Genomic DNA, 22,632 nt, shown 5'->3' with positions numbered 1-22,632 from the left:
GGAGCCGCGCGTATACGAGGTGTACGGAGCGGAGCCGCATGTGTGTATACGACGTATACGGAGCGGAGCCGCGTGTGTGTATACGACGTATACGGAGCGGAGCCGCGTGTGTGTATATGACGTGTACGGAGCGGAGCCGCGTGTGTGTATACGACGTGTACGGAGCGGAGCCGCGCATGTGTGTGTACGGAGCAGAGCGTGTGTGTACGATGTGTACAGAGCGGAGCAGAGCGTTTGTGTACGACGTGTACAGAGCGGAGCAGAGCGTGTGTGTACGGAGCGGAGCCACGTGTGTATGCATGACGTGTAATGAGCGGTGCCGCGTGTGTGTGTACAAACGGAGCCATGTGTCTATGAGAGTGCGTGTATGAGTTTGCGGAGCAGTGTACACGACTCCTGTGGAGCGGAGCCAAGTGCGTGTGTGTACGGAGTGGAGCCGTGCGTTTGTGTATGGAGCGGAGCCGAGCGTGTGTGTACGGAGCGGAGCCGCGAGTGTATGTACGACATGTAAGGAGCGGAGCCGCGTGTGTGTGCACAAGCGGGGCCATGCGTCTATGAGCGTGCGTGTATGTGTTTACGGAGCAGTGTACACGACATCTGTGGAGCGGAGCCGCGTGTGTACACGTCAGAGCCATGTGTATGACGTCTGTGCAGCGTGTGTGTACAAATAGACCACAAAAAAGAGATAATTATTACCAGTTACCTGACCATTAATATACTACTATACTATTACATTTTTTTAACCCCTTCACAAACTTTAGAAAGAAGAAAAGATGTTCCAGCGTCAACATCTTAAAATCATCAACTTGATTAGGCAAGTATTAAAATATAATAAGCATGTCACAACCCCGCGGGGATACTTTATCTTATCAAACGCGTTTCAGACTGAGCGTCTTTAATCATTGCGTATTTAAAAGACAGATGCGCCCTGGAAAAGGACTTGGAACAAATGGCTTTAAGGCCCCGTCACACTAAGCGACGCTACAGCGATCCTGACAACGATACGACCTGTCAGGGATCGTTGCTGCGTCGCTATGTGGTCGCTGGTGAGATGTCAAACAGTCAGATCTTCCCAACGACGCAGCAACGATGCGGCGACCCGTAACAATCTGTGTAACGATGCACGCCTAAGTGTTTCTGTGTCTGGGTCGTTAACAAGGTCGTTGGTTAGGTGTTAAACACACCGATACATGCTGCCCAGCGGGGCCTCAACGATCAAAGAAATGTCCAGACCATTCCGACACGACCAGCGATCTCACAGCAGGGGCCTGGTCACTGCTAAGTGTCAAACGTAGCGAGATCGCTGCTGAGGTCGCTGTTGCGTCACAAAGCTTGTGACTCAGCAGCGATCTCGCTTAGTGTGACGGGGGGGGGCTTTAGTAAGGAGACCTGGAACACTGGATGTATCTTCATTGTTCAGGAAAGTTGAAGGCGAAAAGCTACTGAGCTAAACTTGTCCAGTTATTTTAAATGGAAAAATACATTTTTGACCCAGTTTTGGTGAGGGTACATGGAGTTTCAAATTCTTGGTGGAAAGCCATACTTCATCACCCACTTGAAAGCTTGGAGAAGGTCTGCGAGATTTATCCTAGGCAATTCTTAAAGTGTCTTTTAGGATTTCCAGATTCTGTTGCAGGGATTGTATTCTGTCGGTGACAGCAGGGATAGGCATTTCTCTGAGAAAATTAGGAAGGATACTTGGATGGTACCCAGAATTTACGAAGAATAGTGTTTGGTCGAAGCATTTTGCGAATTGTTGTATGCAAATTCTGCCATAACAAGCAAATGAACCCCGTCATCCTGGAGATAACAAATGTAGCATCTGAGATATTGCTCTAAGGCAGGGGTCTCAAACTCGGCTGGGTATATGGGCCGCACATGGGAGAAATTTGAATTTGGGGGGCCGCATTCTTTGTTCAATGTTACTTTTTTAGTGATACCATTTTTTTGTATACACCTTTTGAACATTTTTGCCGTGTTTATTTTTTTAGAGCTTCAGTCGTTATGGATGTGGCGATAATAAACGTGCACCTTTTTTGTGTTTACTTTTGTTTACATATGAAACTGCATTTTTAGTGCCCAATATTTTTTCATGCTTTATTTATTTATTTATTTTTAATTTTTACTATTTTGTTTCCCCCAATTGGCCACATACAGTAATGTTGTCTTACAATTAGCATCATATAGTAATAATGGCAAACATCCTGTGGCAATGTGCCCCATCCAGGTCCCCATCCTGTGGCAATGTGCCCCATCCAGGTCCCCATCCTGTGGCTATGTGCACCATCTAGGTCCCCATCCTGTGGCTATGTGCCCCATCCAGGTCCCCATCTTGTGGCTATGTGCCCCCTGTGCTGTTCTTCACACATATAAAATAGAAAGAAAAGGAGGATTCTCACCTGTCCTTCATTCCCTCAGCGTCCTTCCTGCAGATGTGGCCCGCAGGCACCACAGAGTCAGACCCCTTGATGATCCTTACCTGATCCAGGACGATCCGCCGACAGCAGCGCTGCATTGCCGCACAGAGACCGTCTCCCAGCACAGCATTTCCAATGCCAGCCGCCGGCCAATCAGAGGCCAGCAGCTGACATCTGCGCATGGCAGTGATGTCACGCTCGCTGCGCCGGCACGCCGATATCAGCTGCTGACCTCTGATTGGCCGGCGGCTGGCAATAGAAATGCTATGCTGGGAGACGGTCTCTGTGCGGCAATGCAGCGCTGCTGTCGGCGGCTCCTCCTGGACCAAGTCAGGATCATGAAGGGGTCTGTGCCTGCGGGCCGCATAAAGCAGCCTCAGGGGCTGCATGCGGCCCGCGTGTTTGAGACCCCTGCTCTAAGGTTTGGTTTATGCATTCATTCTGACCATTAGATTGTGGATGGAATGCAGAAACTGACATTGATGTCCAATGCTGCACAAAAATTCCTCCAGAATCTCGATGTAAATTGTGTTCCACAATCAGAGACGACTTCATCTGAAACCCCATGAAGACTAAACACATTTTGAATTATAAGATCAGCAGTCCCTTTAGCAGATGGTAAACCAGTGCAGGGAAATGGACCGACTCACCAAAGCCGCACACCACTACTAGGATTGAACTCTTTCCCTTTGAAACTGGTAGCTCCACAATAAATTCCATAGATATAGAGCCCCAAGGACGAGATGGAATTTTCAGAGGCTACAATAATCCCATTGGTGATGTGCAGGGAGTTTTCTATATAGCACAGGTGTTACAGAAAGATACATATTGTTTTATATCTTTTTGGCAATTGGGCCACAAAAGAAAAGAGACAGACATTCTTGTGTTTTTTTAATTCCTTTGTGTCCCGCTAACTTGGAGTCATGGATTAGTTTTAATACTTGAAGTCTCACAGTTTCTGGAACATAGATGCAAAGATTATGAGTCCATTCTTTATTTTGAAAGGTAAGAGACAGATCATCTGGTGGATGCAGAAGAATTGGGTCTGTCTCGTATGCTTCCCGTATATCTTCCAGCAGGTCTTTGATATTGATCACCCCCAGGAAGTTGGGCTCAGGCGGAATAGTTGGTGGTGCTGCTGTATAAGGATCTTTGGAAAAGATCCTAGATAAAGCATAAGCCTTACCATTACAGGAGCCAGGTCTGTAAGAGATAACAAAGTTGAATTGGTTAAGAAAGAGGCTCCATCGAGCCTGGCGGGGGGACAAATATTTGGCAGACCTGATAAATTCAAGATTACGATGGTCCGTTAGAACAATAATTTATTGAGCTGCTCCTTCTAGATTAGGTCTCCATTCCTTGAAAGCAGCAATAATAGCTAAGAGCTCTTTGTTTCCCACATCATAATTCTTCTCTGACACGGTCAAACTTCTGGAGAAATAAGCACAAGGACGTAGCAAATCTTTTGTTCCTGTTCTTTGTGATAGAATGGCCCCTTAAGCCCCCGTCTCACATAGCGAGATCGCTGCTGTGTCACGGTTTTGGTGACGCAACAGCGACCTCACCAGCGATGTCGCTATGTGTGACACTTTGCAACGATCAGTCCCCTGCTGTGAGGTCGCTGATCGCTGCAAAGTGTCCTGGACCATTTTTTGGTCGTTGCTCTCCCGCTGGTCAGCACACATCGCTGTGTGTGACCAGCGGGAGCAGCGATCACGCTGGTAACTATGGTAAACATCGGGTTACTAGGGGCACACGCGCACTTAGTAACCCGCTGTTTATCATGGTTACGAGCCTGCTAAAGTGAGCGGTAACCTCCCGCTCACCGTAGCAGAGTGGTAACCATGATAAACAACGGGTTACTAGGAGCGCGTGTGCCCCTAGTAACCCGATGTTTACCATAGTTACCAGCCTGCTCCTGCTTCAGCAGGCTCATAACCAGGAGCAGGACATCGTGGAACGATTCTTTCCACGATGTCGCTGCTCCCCTGATCGTTGGTGAGCCTGCCTGTTTGACAGCTCACCAGCGACCACATAGCGACGCAGCAACGATCCCTGACAGGTCGTATCGTTGTCGGGATCGTTGCAGCGTCGCTAAGTGTGACGGGGCCTTTACTGCATCGTCTGAAGCATCCACTTCTACAATAAAGGCATGTTCATGATTGGGATGAATTAGTATAGTAGCTGTGGTGAACTTAGTTTTCAGGCAAGAAAAAGCATTTTGTGCTTGGAGACCAAACAAACGATATGCTTTTCTTTGTTAATTCGGTGATTGGTGCAATTGTATTTGAAAAATTCTTAATGAAACACCTGTAAAAATTGGTAAAGCCCACAAATCATTGGACTTCTTTCACATTTTTTGCCGTTGGCCACTCAGTGATAGCTTGAATCTTCCTAGAGTCCATTTGCAATCCTTGAGTAGACATTATATAGCGCAAGAACTGGATCTCTGTTTGATGAAATTCACAGTTTTACAGCTTAATATAAAGATGGTGGGTTCTTAGACGCTCTAGCACGGTTTTTACATGATTCTGATGCTCGTCTGCAGAATTAGAAAATATTATTATATCATCCAGATAAATGACTACAAATTGATCAAGCAAATATCTGAAAATGTCATTAACAAAATGCTGAAACGTTGCAGGGTCATTGCACATTCCAAACAACATGATTAAGTACTCAAAGTGTCCATAAAGTGATCTGAATGCCGTTTTCCATTCATCATCTGGTCTAACATGAACCAAGTTGTATGCCCTTCAAAGATCCAGTTTTGTGAACAACTTTGCATGACAAATTCTGTCCAGCAACTCAGGAATCAAAGGCAGAGGGTAACAATTCTTTACAGTAATTTTATTCAATTCTCCGTAATCAACTCACGGTCTTAAGGAACCATCTTTCTTTTTGACAAAAAATATAGGCGCACCAGCTGGTGATGAAGATGGATGAATAAACTCTTTACCTATGTTTTCATCAATATATTCATTGAGTGTTTTTAATTCCTGCTCTGTCAGTGATTAAATGCTTCCTAAGAGTATTGCTGCTCCAGGTAATAGATCACTTGGACAATCATACGGCCAAGGAGGAGGAAGTTTGTCTGCATTTTTCTTGTCACCTACATCAGCAAATTCTTTATATATAGATGATAGTTTAGAAGATTGTTCAAGATCCTTTACAACTTCTTCATTTGGTGAAGCTTGTGGGGAGTATACAGTAGATGGAAAAGACACTTCTTTGGTTTCCCCAATTGATTGTGGGATTTTGAGTCTGTAGCCATGGCAACCCCATGATTATTGGAAAATGTGGAGATGAGATTAGTAGGAAGGATAAATCCTATTAGGTTCCATAGCTATCTCTAAGAGTTCATTCTCTTGATTCACTGGTCCGGAATCTAGTGGAGATCCGTCAACAGTTTCCATGATAATAGATGAAAGTCTGTTTTGAATTTTTACCCCATCTTCCTTTGCGAAAGAGATGTCCATCAAATTTCCGTATGCTCCTAAATTAACCATGGCAGATGTCGAGAAGGGCAATTGACGAGAAAGTGGTCAGTCTTGCCACAATAAAAACACTGATTTTCCTGAAGTCTTCATTCTTTTCTTTCAGCACTTTCACTTTTTAACAGGCTGTCGACCTGCATGGATTCAGATTCAGATATGTAAGGACACTTTATCTCAAAGTCTCTGGGACTGGTGGTTGATGCAGGTGGTTAACGGTTACTGTTGCAGGATCAGTTTGAATTCCACTTTTCCAATCTTTTCTCTGATAATTGGTTGTCTATACAAATACATTGGTGAATGAAGTCATCAAAATTTGTGGTAGCATCGGCCCGGGCTAGTTCATATTTGAGTGAGCTGGAGAGTCCTTCTTAAAAAAAGATACATTTTGCAGCATTTCATTCGGCATTAATCACCCATTGTCTGAAGTCTATGGTATATTCTGCAACAGAGCATTTACCCTGACGTAGCCCCATCAGTGTAGCTGATGCTGTTGCACAACGGTTAGGGTTATCAAACACCTGGCTCATGGCTGCTAGGAAAGCCTCCGGATCATTGTCGATCATCATGAGTTTCAATGAGGGGGGTTGGCCCAACCAAAGATTTATATATCAGTAGCATAATAATACACAATACTTTTGATCTGTCAGTATGGAAGTGAGCAGGGTGTGCACCAAAGTACAATCTGCACTGATTGATGAAACCACAAAATTTGTCACGGTCTCCACCAAACCTGAAAGGTGGGAGTGTAAGGGTGAGTGGAGGGGCTGCAGCAATATGTTGATTTTGTAACTGAAGGATCTGTTCAGACTGCAGTGAAATCTTATTGCTTAGATCTTGCACAATATTTCTGAGTAGCTTGTTCAAAAATGTGAACGTTATGAGTTATCTGATTTTCCAATGCAGTGTGTTACCCTGAGTCACTTATCATGGCCAGGCTGTGATACGGGATAGGTAGATCAGAATACCAGGAGGAAAGCAGATCAGAGCAGAAGGGGTTAAACAGATGGATGGTCAGAACAAGGTCTGTGACAGTACCCCATCTTCTAAGGGGGGCCACCGGACACCCAGGCTTCCCAGGAAACTTTAGATGGAAGGCCCTGACTAACCGATCGGCCTTCACATCTCGACCAGGGACCCATGATCTCTCTTCTGGTGCGTATCCCCTCCAGTGGATGAGGTATTGGAGGGAACTACAGACCCTATGCAGCACTCTCTGAACCTCATACTCTAAGCCACCGTCGACTGAAACTGGAGGAGGCGGGGATGAGGGAGACAATACCAAGGGAACAAACGCCTTTAATAAGGATTTATGGAAGACGGTAGGGATGCGAAGGGATGGAGGAAGATTTAATCTGAATGCCACTGGATTGACCACCTCAAGGTTCTCATAAGGACCAATAAACTTTGGACCCAACTTTACAGACTGCACTTTAAGTTTAATGTTCCTGGATGACAACCAAATCTTATCCCCAATCTTAAAAACAGGACCCACCGAACGTCTTCTATCGTCCTTCAGTTTTTGGCGAGTCTGAGCTGTCCCAATATTCTTTTGAACCCCCTTCCAAATATTCCCAAGTCTTTGTACGGTAGAAAAAAAAGAGGGGTCGCTCACTGGTGTATTCGGGTGCTCTGAAGAAAAGAGTAATCTCAATTGCAAAAAGAACTTCGGCACTCCATACATGAAAATATAAGAAATATTGTATCTAGACTAATGTCACTTTGAAAAATGAAGGTTTTTTGCGCATAATTTGGCCAATTTATGTGTGCCCATCAACCACGACAAGGTCACCTTCGTATGATGGGAAACTACGCTACGCTACCACTGGATATGCCACTCTTGGGCTGTAGGCCTGTATGGACAATATGTCTTTGCTTGGGCTTTTAACCTACAATGTATGGGCTGGTAGAGCTAGTTAAAACCACCTGTGACTGAATGGGAGGGACACATGGTCAGAAAAAAGGCTGTCAAACTTCTAATAGTGTGAACACGTACCTGCTGCAATGCTCCAGGAGCGGGATCCCAAAAATGATTAATAGAAAAAAAAGAGGGGTCGCTCACTGGTGTATTCGGGTGCTCTGAAGAAAAGAGTAATCTCAATTGCAAAAAGAACTTCGGCACTCCATACATGAAAATATAAGAAATATTGTATCTAGACTAATGTCACTTTGAAAAATGAAGGTTTTTTGCGCATAATTTGGCCAATTTATGTGTGCCCATCAACCACGACAAGGTCACCTTCGTATGATGGGAAACTACGCTACGCTACCACTGGATATGCCACTCTTGGGCTGTAAGCCTGTATGGACAATATGTCTTTGCTTGGGCTTTTAACCTACAATGTATGGGCTGGTAGAGCTAGTTAAAACCACCTGTGACTGAATGGGAGGGACACATGGTCAGAAAAAAGGCTGTCAAACTTCTAATAGTGTGAACACGTACCTGCTGCAATGCTCCAGGAGCGGGATCCCAAAAATGATTAATAGAAAAAAAAGAGGGGTCGCTCACTGGTCTATTCATTTTTCAAAGTGACATTAGTCTAGATACAATATTTCTTATATTTTCATGTATGGAGTGCCGAAGTTCTTTTTGCAATTAAGTCTTTGTACGGTGACCTCCACCCCAGGACATTCAGAACTAATCCTAGAAAATTCACCAAAATGGGGATGAAACCCATAATTACAGAAAACTGTTCCGGGGCAAGGGGGGATAAGGAATACGGCCAGGTCTGAGGACCCCCTCGCAGTAGGGACATGATTATTCCGACCTGCTGGAACTCCTCCCCTGATGATCGGGGGCGCAGGTTAAAGAATAACCTACAGCTCTCCCTGAAGACTCAAAACTGGTCTCTCTCTCCAGAAAATTTATCAGGGAGGTCTATTACAGGTTCTGGAGAGACCAACTGTACATCAGGGGGTACTGACGTCACAGCGACTGCCGGCAGTGAAGGGCTATCAGTGGTTTTCATTAAATTAGTTATCTGACCCTGCAGCTGACATTGTGATGACTCCAGACTCTGGAATTCTTTAGACAGATCGTGAGTCATCAGTTTCAAGTTCGCCATCTGGTCACAGAGTGTGTGAACAGTTTCCATACAGGCGAAAAAGAAAAACGTATGAGAGAAACGTAATGTGACGCTGAGTCACTTTTCACGGCCAGGCAGGGAGATGTGATAGTCAAGGAGTCCGAAGCCAAAGCCAGGAGGGTATGTCATAAACAGAGGGAAGAGACAAAGGCGTACTCAAGTAACGTTCCGTACAACAGAATACCAGGAAGAAAGCAGATCAGAGCAGAAGGGGTTAAACAGAATGATGGTCAGAACAAGGTCCAAGGTCAGGCAACAGAAGATCAATAAACAGAATTCAGGGCACTGAGAACAAACCACACACTAGCTGAATGTACGTCTGGCAGAGATCTGGGGGAAACAGCTCAGTTAAGTAGTCAGGCATTCAACTGGATAATGAACACCTGAAGATAAACCAGTGCCTCCCAGTCTCAGATTGGATAAGCAAGCTGTCAATCACCACACTGACAGCTATTGCACACCCCTGTAGCAGATTGGATGGTCAAGCTGTCAATTACAATACTAATAGCTCCAGCACGCCCCTGTACAAGATTGGATGGCTGAGCTGTCAGTAACTGCATCCCAGACACAGTGAGGGGTGGAACTGCAACACAGTGTATTTTGTTTTTAGTGTTTGCATATCTGCATAGATGTTGGTAAGCAAACAGTTCATCCTAGTTACACACACCTCCAATTTTCCTCCCTCGGCAGTGTCCATGATGAAGGCTTGGGTATCCTGTTACGATACTGGCGCAGTACTGCTGGAAACCAATGGCCGAAGGAGCACAAGCAGGAACATCAAGCGGTAGTAAAAGTTCTTGGAGATAGCAAGAAGTTTGTAGGAAACAGTCCATAGATGAATAGAACAGTCTGGGTAAGAATGTTCTAGAGCTGGAGACTGAAACTAGGCTAACAGCTAGACACAATACTCAAGCATTGAGTGAGAGATCCATGTGGCTTTAAGTAGGCCCAAACAGGAAGCAAGATGTATTCCATAGATTCAGAATCCACCATCTTGGTAAAGGGCAATTGCAGAATACAACAACAGCCTCCAGTGGTAAGGAGTGAAACTGCAGCACAATATTAAAGTGAACAATAGCTGCCACTAGTGGTCAAACTGTAGAAGGGCAACAGAAATCATGACATGCATAGGCACCAGCATTTGTGTTACACGGCTGAGCATCATTATCTGTGTAGTTGTTATCTGGAGCTTGGAGTGCCGGTGAACATTACTCTTTCTTACTCTGTAGAGATAATCTTACCCCAGGATTTTGGATTGGGAAAGGAGAGAATCGCAGACACCTTGTTATTTCTGTTAAAAATAATACATGTAATAAAATATATCTGATTGCTTCTTGTTTCTTACACTGGAAATGTTACTCCAGAGCCTAACTGGAGTACTAATTGTGGTGAGGCGCACGCTACTAAGAAGATGTGCCAAATTCATTAAGCGGTTGCCACAATTCTGTTGTCTGATAGCCAGGGGCTCCTTCCCTGTCCCTAACAGTAGGGGCAACCTAACTATCCCTGCTCCTCAGGTTACTTCTGATGGTGAAGATGCTGTGGCCACGTACCTTGCTGAGCTCCTGAATCAGCCCTAATCTGTCCCAGGGAAGGGAGGAGGAATAGTGTATTTAAATACACAAACCAGACAAACAAGTAAGGACGTAGAGAGATAACTGAAAATACCAATCATGCAAAATATGTACTCACTGACAACAGAGGGAAACATCAGAAAGATTAGGTAGGTAAGCTAAATAGGAGAGATTGGGGACTATGCACACAGCCAAAACACCAAGCAACAGTCACAGAGCAATTTTGCAAAACACCTCTACTAAAACAGACACCTTCACTCCACTCCGCACCAGGCAGTACAAGACTTATCACTGGAAATCCAGATTGCCAGAGAGAGTATAGGAGAGGGTAGTGGCAAATACTGCACAGCTGAGATCATCCAAGCAGGAAGCATCAGAGAGTCCAAGCTGAACAAATTAACCCCTGCACTGCTGACAGAAACCTGCACTGTTTAATATGAGGTATAAGTGCTTCTAATCAGTGCAGGAGTATGTGTAATCAGACTCTGCGGTCTTTTGGCTCCTTTCTGTTGTGATAAATCCGTGACAGTAGCGTCTCTTAATGAATTTGGCATATCTTATTGCTGCACCTTCCTCATTAAGACTACTGTATGAAACACCTGTCTTAATAATTCTGGGGTCTATGACTTTGTTTTTCAAAAATCCGAAAGGGTATAATTTTGCAATTGTTAATTGTATATAAGTTTTTTTTTTAACACCAGAGGTATTGTCAAAGATGAACAACAAAGGGGACCCTGAGTGTCCTAAGTGTCAGATTAACCCATCATATGTTATTGTTATGCTATAAACTGTACATTTTTGAGGATCAGGTTATTGAGACAATTTAGGAAAACTTTAAAATCAAATCCGCTGAAGTCCAATAATATGTGTATTGGGGTACAGAAAATGGAATCAGTTCCTAGTGATGGTGAAAGATCTACTATACTTAACATGGAAAGTGCTTTTTAAAAAAATAATCCCACCAGATGATCCTACAAAAAAGGAATGGATCATAGATGTAAATAGTAAGTTACGACATGAACATGTTTATTATCATAATACACAAACTAAAGACATCTGTTCAGACCTGGAGATTGTGGATTTAAAGAAACTGTAATGAATGGCAGATCACTAAGATCGGGCATTAGGAATGAAAAGGAAGAAATGTTGGGTATTTTTTGGGGATGTAGTTTCTCCCCTGTATGAGTTCTCTGATGGACAACTACATCTGATTTCTTATTAAAACATTTCCCACATTCTAAACATGAATATGGTTTCTCCCGTGTGAGTTCTCTGATGTGTAACAAAACGTGATTTCACTGGAAAACATTTCCCACATTCTGAACATGAAAAAGGCTTCCCCCCTACGTGAGTTCTCTCGTGTAAAACAAGACTTGATTTCTCTGCAAAACACTTCCCACATACTGAACATGAAAAAGGTTTAACCCCAGTGCGAGTTCTCTGATGGCCAACTAAATGTGATTTCTGATTAAAACACTTCCCACATTCTGAACATGAATATGACCTCTCCCTTGTGTGAACTCTGTCATGACTAACAAGTTTTGCTTTCTGGTTAAAATATTTCCCACACTGTAAACAAGAAAATCTTGTCTCCTTTGTGTGAATATTTTGTAAGGAACAAAAGACATTTTGAGACTATGTGCCCACGATGCAGAAATGAAGCAGAAAATTTCTGCAGCATTTCTGCATCTCCCTGGCAGAAAAAACGCATGCAGATTGTGCATGCGTTTTTCCTGCAGAATACATGCGGATTCACATGCGTATCCACATGCGTTAACGCATGCGTTTCCGCATGTGGACTGACAAGCACTTTCCAGGCGATAGCATCACTTGGAAAGTGCTTGACAACTAGGTCACACTATATAAATCCATGCAACCGGCATGGATTTATATAGTGTGACCGTAAAAATAAAAAAATAAAGCTATACTTACCCCCGATGCCCCGCCGCGTGTGCTGTCGCGCTCGTCCTGGCTTCTTCCGGCACATCGCGAGACCGCCTGTGGTCACATGACCGCGACGTCATCTCAGGTCCTGGAAGATAAGCGCTGCAGGGGCCGCCGGACAGGTGAATATAAACTTTATTATTTTATTCTTTTTTTCACAAGTAGAATGGTACCCAGGTCTGGATGAGAGTCTTCTCTCCTCCAGAACTGGGTACCATCCGCACATTGAAACGCATATAATCCGCGTGTACAAATGTACAGACATGGATTATATGCGTCTCAATGCAAGTCATTGGCGGCCATTCCGCTGCGCTTCCGCAAAATTAATGAACATGCTGCGGATTTATGAGCGCTGCAGAAACGCTGCGGAAAAATCCACAGCATGTGCATTGACATTGCGGAATGCCATTGAGGACCATGTGGTGCGGATTACCAAGCGTTTTTGATGCGTTTCCGCTGCGGAAATTCCGCAGCGGAAACGCATGAAAAACGCATCGTGGGCACGCAGCCTGATGGAAAAATCATTTCTATTTTCTGCACTTGATTATAGCTTCTTTGCTCTAAGAGTAGTTTGATTTTTATTGCCTCTTTTCTGACTTTTATTTTTCTTAATATTCTGTGATGAATCAGAAGTTTGGATGTGTTTAAAAGGAAAAGATAAAAAATCTTTGCTGTGAAGGGAAGATGGATTATCGGAGTAATGGCATTCACTTATGTCTTGTGTGATCTCAAGGTCTTCTGATTTAAAAATTGCAGATGTCGCTTGTCTTTGTGAATCCCAGGTACAGTCATCTGCAAAGAATAAAAACATTATTATTATTTTTGAATAAAATATCCTTAAAAAAATATTTGTATAACATTTCTAAAATATACATAGAAATTGCAACTTATGTATACAAACCAATTGACAATCAAACATTAGACCTCAGAGCACGAAAGAGTAGAGCATGATGTTCGACCCCGTTTATTCGTTCTGTCTCCCAAATACTGGAATAATACACCAGCAAAAAATGTTATGCATGGCTAAAATAATACCAATGAAAACTTACCCGATAATTGGGTCTCAGAAAATACCACACAATGGGAAAACATGTCTTTTTTGCAATATTCAGAATGTTGTTTCATGACGTAAATACAAAAAAGAAACAAACTATCAATGTTTGGTATTGCTGTAATCAGACTGATGTGGAAAATTATGTCTCCAGACATTTTTATTGGAAAATTAATGTTGTAAAAGCAAAAACCAATTTCAGCATTGCATTTTTCAATATTTCGTCGCACTTAGAATTTTTCCCCCTATTTTGTAGTACATTATAGTACATGATATGGTAAAAGGAATGTTTTCATTCAAAACTACAACTTGTCCTGCAAAACCACAAGCGCTAACACATTTATGTCGACAAGAAAAGAAAAGTTATGGCTTTTGGAATAAGACAAAGAAAACACAAAAGTGCATAAATGACACTCTGGTTCTTAAAGGGTTAACTTCACTTACTCTTGTAATGAAGAGGACTTTTATTCTCTGGCCTCTCAGACTCAACCATACAATGTACATTTGTAGAATTCTTAACAGAGAAAATATCTTTCAGGCTCTTGAAGGTAAAAAATCAGACCTTTATGCATTAAATGGAACCTGTCACCAGGTTTTCTCCATATAAAGTACGGCCACCACCATTAGGGCCACTTTTACAGTGTATTAGAAAGCTGTATAAAAGTCCCAAATCCACTCAATAGATCCCCAAAAAAAGAGAACTAAACTGACCTGTCTCCTATTTTACCTAGCCCCACACTACTAGATGCATTATGTAAAATAGGAGGCAGGTCAGTGAATGATCAGAGTCCTGTCATAACAGCATACAGATGAATATGTAAGCAGAGCACCAGATAGAGCGCCCCCCACAGGCCTCCCACGAAGCACGAGCATATCATTATATCCAAACTGAAAGTAAAGATTACACAAAAACCACAGGACGACATCAACCAAGGTATCAGGTTAATCAGTGTAATGTTGCCCACCTGACAGTGTATGTAGTTTGCTGAGCACAATCCTGCTGACAGGTGCGCTTTAATAAATAACATTTCCCACATGTCTACTTTACATCAGCACAATTTTGGAAACATAATATTTTTTTGTTAGGAAGTTATAAGGGTTAAAAGTTGACCAGCGATTTCTCATTTTTTCAACAAAATTTACAAAACCATTTTTGTTAGAGACATCACGTTTGAAGTCACTTTGTGGAGTCTACATGATAGAAAATACCCAAAAGTGACACCAGTCTAAAAACTACACCACTCTAGGTGCTTAAAACCACATTCAAGAAAAATTATTACCCCTTCAGGTGCTTCACAGGAATTAATGGAATGTTAAAGGAAAAAATGAACATTTGACTTTTTTTCACAAAAATTTTACTCTAGACCCAAATTTTTCAATTTTCACACAAGGGTAACAGGAGAAAACAGACTACAAAATTTATTGTACAATTTCTCCTGAGCACGCCAATACCCCAATATGTGAGGGAAAACCACAGTTTGGGCGTACGACAGGGTTCGGAAGAGAAGGAGCGTCATTTGACTTTTTGATGCAAAATTTGCTGGAATAATTAGTGGACACCATTTGCGTTTGGAAAGCCCCTGATGTGTCTAAACAGTGGAAACCCCCCACAAGTGACACCATTTTGGGAACTAGATCCCTTAGGGAACTTATCTAGATGTGTGGTGAGCACCTTGAACCCCCAGGTGCTTCACAGAAGTTTACAACGTAGAGCCGTGAAAATAAAAAAAGCCAATTTTTCCCACAAAAAAAGTTATTTTAGCACAAAAATATTATTTTCAAAGGGGTAACAGGAGAAAATGGACCACGAAGTTTGTTGTGCAATTTATCCTGAGCACGCAGATACCCCATATGTGGGGGAAAACTATTATTTGGGTGCACGGCAGGGCTTAGAAAGGTAGAAGTGACGTTTTGGAATGCAGACTGATGGAATGGTCTGCGGGTGTCATCGCGTTTGGAGTGCCCCTGATGTGCTTAAACAGTGGAAAACCCCTACAAGTTACCCCATTTTGGAAACTAGACCCCTCAAGGAAATTATTTAGATGTGTGGGGAGCTCTTGAACCTACAGGTGCTTCACAGAATTTTACAACGTGTATCTGTAAAAATGAAAAAATAGATATTTTCCCACAAAAATGTTGTTTTAGCCCCAACTTTTTCATTTTCACAAGGATGGCAAGAGAAAGTGGACCCCAAAATTTGTTGTGTAATTTTTCCTGTGTACGCCGATACCCCATATGTGGTCGAAAACTACTTTTGAGGCACAGTGCAAAGCTCAGAAGGAAAAAGCACCATTATTGGAATTCAGATTTTGCTGGACTGCTTTGAGGGTGCCATGTCACATTGTCAGGTCCCCTGAGGTGCCAGAACAGCAGACTCCTCCATAAGAGAACCTATTTTACAAACTACACATTTCAATGAATCCATCTAGGGGTGCAGTGACCACAGGTGGGTCACAGAATTTTATACTAGTGGGCAGTGAAAAAAAATAAAAATTACATTTTTACCACCAAAAATTTTGTTTTAGCCTCATATTTTACATTTTTATACTGGGAAATGGGTACAAATGGCACCAAAGTTTGTCCCACAATTTCTGCTGAATGTAAAAATACTCCATATGTGGCGGTACAGTACTGCTTAGTCACACGGCGAGACTCGGGAGGGACAGAGCACTATTTGTCTCCTGGAGCGCAGATTTTTCTAGAATAGTATGCGGACTCCATAAGGAGCAGAATCCCGCTCAAGTGACTGCATTTTGGAAAAGATACTCCTTTAGGAATTTATCTACAGGTGTAGTGACGATTTTGACTCCATGGGTCTCTTCCAGAAACAAGTAGTGGATGTTGCGGAGTGAAAATTGCAAACTGCCATTGTAATGACCAGTACGTTGTGCTCATGCTTCTGGAGACATGCACCTGTAAATTAGGTGGGCTCTCATCGCTACAGAAATGCCAAACATGTGGACGCTAACTGCGGTTTAGGCACACTGTAGCTAAGAAGGGAGGGGGGCATTTGGATTTGGGAGCGCACAATTCGCTGGATTTTTGGGGAGGGTGAGGAGCCATTGCGCTTTTCCAGAGCATTTTTACTAGTAGTAATGTGGAAGCCCTCTATATTTCCAACAACAAATGACGAATCTGAGTGGGAACTTGCTTTTTTGTTTATTGATTTGAAGCTTTTGTTAGGAACATTTTAAGTAACATTTTGGTCCACATTTATCTGGCACTCAACACTTAGCAGTTACTTTGGGGTTTCGATATAAATTTCCATATGACGTGATTCAAATGAAACCCCCGAGGGATCCATTCTCTATAATGAGACAGCAGAGTTACTCTGGACTCTGTCTGGCCTCTGTTCAATGCTGTCCTTTTTAGAAGTGCACAAAACTGTGGCCGATGGCACTTTTATGCACACCTAAAAAGGCGGACACTGCCAGATCCAAGGTCAGACAGCATCCACACTACCTCCATCCGCCTCATTCTAGGAAATCTTCCACCGGGGGTTCTGTCTGAATCACGTATTTCAGAGATTTTCACGGAAACCCCGGTGTAAGCGCTAAAAAAAAATATATAACTCTCAAAATATAGCAATGCGCAATAAAAAAGCGTCTTTTAGTGTGTGACAGCTGCCAAACATAAAAAAATATATAAATCTGGTATCGCTGTAATCGCACTGACCCGAAGAATAAAGTCTAATCACTTATACCGCACAAGAAACGGCTTAAAAAATAAATAAAACAAATTCTTCTCCTGCTTTTGATTCATTCTGCCTCCCAAAGATCGCAGTAAGGCTCGGCTCACATTTATCCTGTGCTCTAGAGGCAGATGGAGGCATTGTGGACGCTGTCTGTCCTATGATCCGGCAGTGTCCATCTTTTGAAGCGTGCATAAAAGTGTGGTCGACCACACTTTTGTGCACTTCTGAAAAGGACAACACTGAACAGAGGACAGACGAAGTCAAGAGTAACTCTGCTGCCTCATTATAGTGAATGGTTCACTCAGAGGTTTCATCTAAATCACGGCACTCAAAAATCATTATCGCCTTGCATGTCTCTCTGAAGAGAGAATTTGCATATTTAATTTCCGAAAGGAAGAAGCAACGCATTTAAGTCTCCTCATACTGGCGTGGCAGACCTGGCATCTCGCTCTCCTTTGTATTCACGCGGGGCAATACTTCGAAACACCAGGTCTTCAAATTGAGATTCTGATTTGACTTTTATCCTATGTCATATTTCAAGGCTCGTTAAAGGGTCGAGCTGGGCATAATGTATGGCCACAACAATGTACTGGGCACTACAACATAATGGGAATTACAATACTAGATTTGCAATTTTCATTCAGCAACATCCATTGCTGCTTGTTTCTGGAACTACACCTATAGAATGAGGTGACTTGAAGGGAGTATTCTGCTCTAACACTTAGGGGCTCCTCTATTTGTAGATTTATGGAGCTGACACTATCGTTTTTAGGTGCTAGTGCGTTTACAAAGCCACTGATTTTAAACTGTTCCAAAATCAGGGAAAACTTGGTCAATAACCTCCAGTACCAAGGACGTCATTTTGCAATAGTGTTCCGGGAAGGAAATTAAGCCAGTAGTGGAATCTGTAGGGAACCTGTCGTTTCCGAGGCATAGTAGATGGCGTGTAAATTTGTCCATAGTAGTATTTCCCATCAAGTGAACCCGCACATTAGTAGTCATAGATAGCTTTTGAATATGTCTCCACAGAGAGGATTTTAAACAGGCATTCAGCTCGTCTGCTGGTGTTGCTGTTAGAACCTTCCTGTTATTTTTTTCTATTTTGTGGTCACGTGACCTGCCGCCTATTTTTTCCAGCTCCACCCTTCTGGCTTTGCTGGACTTCAGTGTTACTTTGACTCTCTATCTAGCCAGGTGCTTTTGTACCTATCTCTCTAGTTCATTTGGTCCTTTGGACCTCTAAGTACTTTATGTCTGTTTGTCTTTTAGCTCCGCTACAACTTCTGCTAGGAGGTGTCCAATTTTGTCACAGTCCCTAGTTCTTTTAGGGACCCCTCCCTTTATTCTATAGGTCTGCGTTCAGAGTAGCTGAGGATGAAGGAGGGTCTGTTCACAAGGAACAGGTTGCCCGCTGCATCGTAGGGAATCAGCTTAGTCTTATTGTAGGGACAGATTCCCTTTCTTTCCTTAGTTCTTGTAGCAGATCATAACAGTAAATCCAGCCAAAACTAAAAATCTTCAAGGAAAGAATTCCGGGGATCAGAATGGATTGTTCAAGATTTGGCTCAGCGCCTGCAGGGATTGTCTTTAGGGATGGCCAAGCTCCAGCAACACGTGAGTAGCTGTCCTGGAGCGCATTTTGTTGAACCAAAGGTAGGACTGCCTGATATTTTTGATGGTAAACAACAAGATTTTTTTTCCTTTAAAAATGCTTGTTTATTATATTTTTGTTTGAGACCCAGGTCCTCTGGGAATGAATCACAGCGCATTTGGTTTATCATGTCTCTTTTGCGCAAGGAACCACAGGGGTGGGCCTTTTCTCTCCAACCTAATGATCCGTGTTTTAGATCAGTGGAGGATTTTTTTTCTGCTATGGGGTTATTGTATGACGATCCTGATCAAGTCTCATCTGCTGAGACTGAACTGAGACGTTTGAAGCAGGGGTCAGGTGATGTTGAAAATTATTGCACTCACTTCAGAAGGTGGTCTTCAGAAGTGAGATGGAATGATTCGGCGTTAAAATGTTTGTTTCTTGCTGGTCTAAGTGAAAGGGTTAAGGATCTGTCGATTGCATTTCCTGCACCTGTGACCTTACAAGAAGCCATGCAATTAGCTATACATGTGGACAGGAGACTGCGTGCCAGGGCTTATGATGAGAAAATTCCTGCAGTGGCAGCTCCTAGTCCTCAGAGGGTCTGCTCGGACGGCGGAGAACCAATGGAGGGGGGGCGCTGTCACTCCGCTCTCAGGAAAGAGAGGGCAGGTTTTCCAAAGGTTTGTGTTTTTATTGTGGTAAATCTGACCATTTGATTAAGAACTGTGAGCTTCGTTTAAGCAAAAAAATAAAAATGGTCAGCTACGCCCGTATTGCTTGTTTAAATTCTAAGTTAGTATTTCTTTCAGGGAGTACCTCATTGCATGAAGATTTGATTGAATTTCAGGTATTTGTGGATTGTGGTTCTACACTTAATGTGATTGATAAGGGGTTTTTGGAAAAACTTAAATTGGAATCCAAACCTTTGTCAAAACCTATTTCTGTGATTGCAATTGATAACACTCCTTTGAAATGTATTACTCACAAGGTTGCTGAATTTCCCCTCACTATCAATGGTATTCACCAAGAAAATTTGGATTTGTTGGTATTAAATAATTTACCTTCTCCAGTAGTTTTAGGTTTACCTTGGTTAAAACTGCACAATCCTTTACTGGACTGGTCTACTAATGAGATTAAGTCTTGGAGTCCTAAATGCTATGATAAATGGTCGCATTGCGGCTGTGGAAAAAGGGGAATTACCTGTACCTATTCAGGATTTTTGGAAGTTTTTTTCAGAGGAGGAGTCGCAAGTTTTACCTCCTCATAGGGACTATGATTGCACTATTTAGTTTGTTCCTGGAGCTACTCTACCCAAGAGTTGCTTATTTAATCTGACTATCCCTGAAAGAAAGGCCTTGGAGGAATACATACAGACGAGCTTGGCTGCTGGTCACATTAGACCTTCTAAGTCGCCTGTGGCTGTTGGATTTTTCTTTGTAAAAAAAAAGGACGGCGGTTTATGTCCACGTTTGGACTTTCGTGAAATTAATAAAATTACCGTACGCAATTCCTATCCATTGCCGTTATTCCTGACTTGTTTAACCAGTTAGTGGGGGCCGAGTGGTTCTCTAAAATTGATCCCCGGGGGGCATACAATTAGTTACGAATAAAGGAGGGTGATGAATGAAAAACTGCTTTTAACACTCCAGTAGGTCATTTTGAGAATCTGGTGATGCCTTTTGGTCTTACCAATGCACCCGCGTTTTTTCAGAACCTTATTAATGACATCCTGAGACTCTTGATTGGTAAGAATGTGGTGGTGTATTTGGATGACATTCTGATTTATTCGCCTGATCTGGAGTCTCATTGGCAGAGCGTACGTGAGGTATTGCAGTTATTAAGTGACAATTCACTTTTTGCTAAGCTGGAGAAATGTGAGTACGCTGTGCAGAGAATTAGTTTTTTGGGCTACATTATCTCCAGCGAGGGCTTTGAGATGGACCCAGTAAAGGTTCAGGCTGTGCAGGAATGGCCTAGGCCTATTGGTTTGAAATTGATACAGAGATTTTTGGGTTTCGCCAATTATTACAGGAAATTCATTAAGAATTTTTCTATAATTGTTAAGCCGCTGACCGATCTCACCAGGAAAGGTGCTATTACGGTCCAGTGGACTACTGAGGCCATTGAAGCTTTGGTGTATCTCAAGGAGAGGTTCAGTTCTGCCCCTATCCTTACGCAGCCTGATGAGACCAAGCCTTTTTTGGTCGAGGTTGATGCTTCTTCGGTGGGGGTCGGTGCGGTTTTGTCTCGGGAGAACAAGGATGGAGTACATCCCTGTGCTTTTTTTTCAAAAAAATTTTCTGAGACCGAACTTAATTACGATGTTGGTAATCGGGAATTGCTGGCTATTAAACTCGTGTTTGAACATTGGCATCATTTCTTGGAAGGTGCTAAATTTCCTATTCAGGTTTTCACAGATCATAAGAATTTGATCTATCTGGATGCTGCCAAGCGCTTGAATGCCCATCAGGCTAGGTGCTCACTTTTTTTTCCCGGTTTAATTGTTCTGTTACTTACATTCCTGGTACTAAGAATGTCAAAGCCGATGCTTTATCTCGCATCTTTTCTCCCATGGTTGGTACCGAGGAGGAGGAGAGCATTTTACAGGAAGGAGTTGTGTTAGCTGCATTGGACTCCATTTTGGAAGATGGGATTCTGAAAGCCCAGGAGGGTGCCCCATCTAACACTCCCCATGGGAGGTTGTTTGTGCCTAGAACCTTTAGGAGAGATTTGTTTGTGGAGTATCATGAGTCTCGGTTGGCTGGTCATCCAGGAATTTCTGAGACTAAGAGACTTATCAGTCGCAGTTTTTGGTGGCCTGGGTGGCAGAAGGAAGTCATCAAGTGGGTGCGTCAATGTACTGTGTGTGCCAGGTCAAAGGCTTCACATACCCCTGCTGCGGGGTTGCTTTGCCCTCTGGAGGTTCCTTTTCTCGCCTTGGACGCATCTGGCAATGGATTTTATTACTGACCTTCCTGTGTCCGAGGGTTTTACTGTCACCTGGGTGGTCGTGGACCGTTTTAGCAAGATGTGTCATTTGGTTCCTTTTATTAAACTACCCTGCGCTAAGACACTCGCTAGGGCATTTGTTAAGGAGTTTGTCAGGCTCCATGGCGTTCCCACCGACATTGTTTCTGATAGGGGACCTCAGTTTGTGGCTCGCTTTTGGCGTGCTTTTTGTGACAGGTTGGGAGTCCATTTGTCATTTTCATCTGGGTATCATCCTGAGTCTATTGGACAGACAGAAAGAAAGAACCAGGATGTTGAACAGTTTTTGCGTTGTTTTGTGGCAGACAATCAAGAGGGGTGGTCTGAGTTTCTGCCACTCGCTGAATTTGCTCTTAACAACCATACATCCTCTTCTGCTGGGTGTTCCTCCTTTTTTTTGTTGTACTGGGAGACATCCGTCGTTTGGTTCATTCTCCAAATTGGTGTCGGCTGTGCCGGAGGAGGAGAGTTTTTCCAGTGATTTGGAGAGAGTTTGGACTGATGTGCGTGGTAACCTTCAGGAGGCTAACAAAAAGTCCAAGAAGTATTTTAACAAGAAACGTAAAGAGGTTTTGTTTACGGTGGGTGACATGGTTTGGTTGTCCTCAAAGAATCTGCGGTTGAGGATTCCCTCTGAAAAATTGGGTCCGAAGTTCGTGGGACCATTTAAGGTGCTTCAGGTGGTTAACCAGTCTGCTGTTAGGTTGGAGGTTCCCACCTCCTGGTAGATTTATCCTGTGTTTCATGTTTCCTTGTTGAAAAAGGCTGATGTATCAGATAGGGATGCCAC

General features: G+C 43.0%; 1 pseudogene; it reads right to left on the bottom strand.

Annotated features, from left to right (window-relative positions):
• Nucleotides 1-22,632, bottom strand: part of LOC141270694 (uncharacterized) — a 79,149-nt pseudogene that overhangs the window by 20,558 nt on the left and 35,959 nt on the right.

Source organism: Phyllobates terribilis, unplaced genomic scaffold (assembly GCF_046119375.1).
Source record: "Phyllobates terribilis strain yellow unplaced genomic scaffold, ASM4611937v1 Scaffold_5__5_contigs__length_657084704, whole genome shotgun sequence".
NCBI classification, from domain to species: domain Eukaryota; kingdom Metazoa; phylum Chordata; class Amphibia; order Anura; family Dendrobatidae; genus Phyllobates; species Phyllobates terribilis.
The sequence above is the reverse complement of the archived record's forward strand: the minus strand, read 5'-3'. Positions and strand labels throughout refer to the sequence as shown.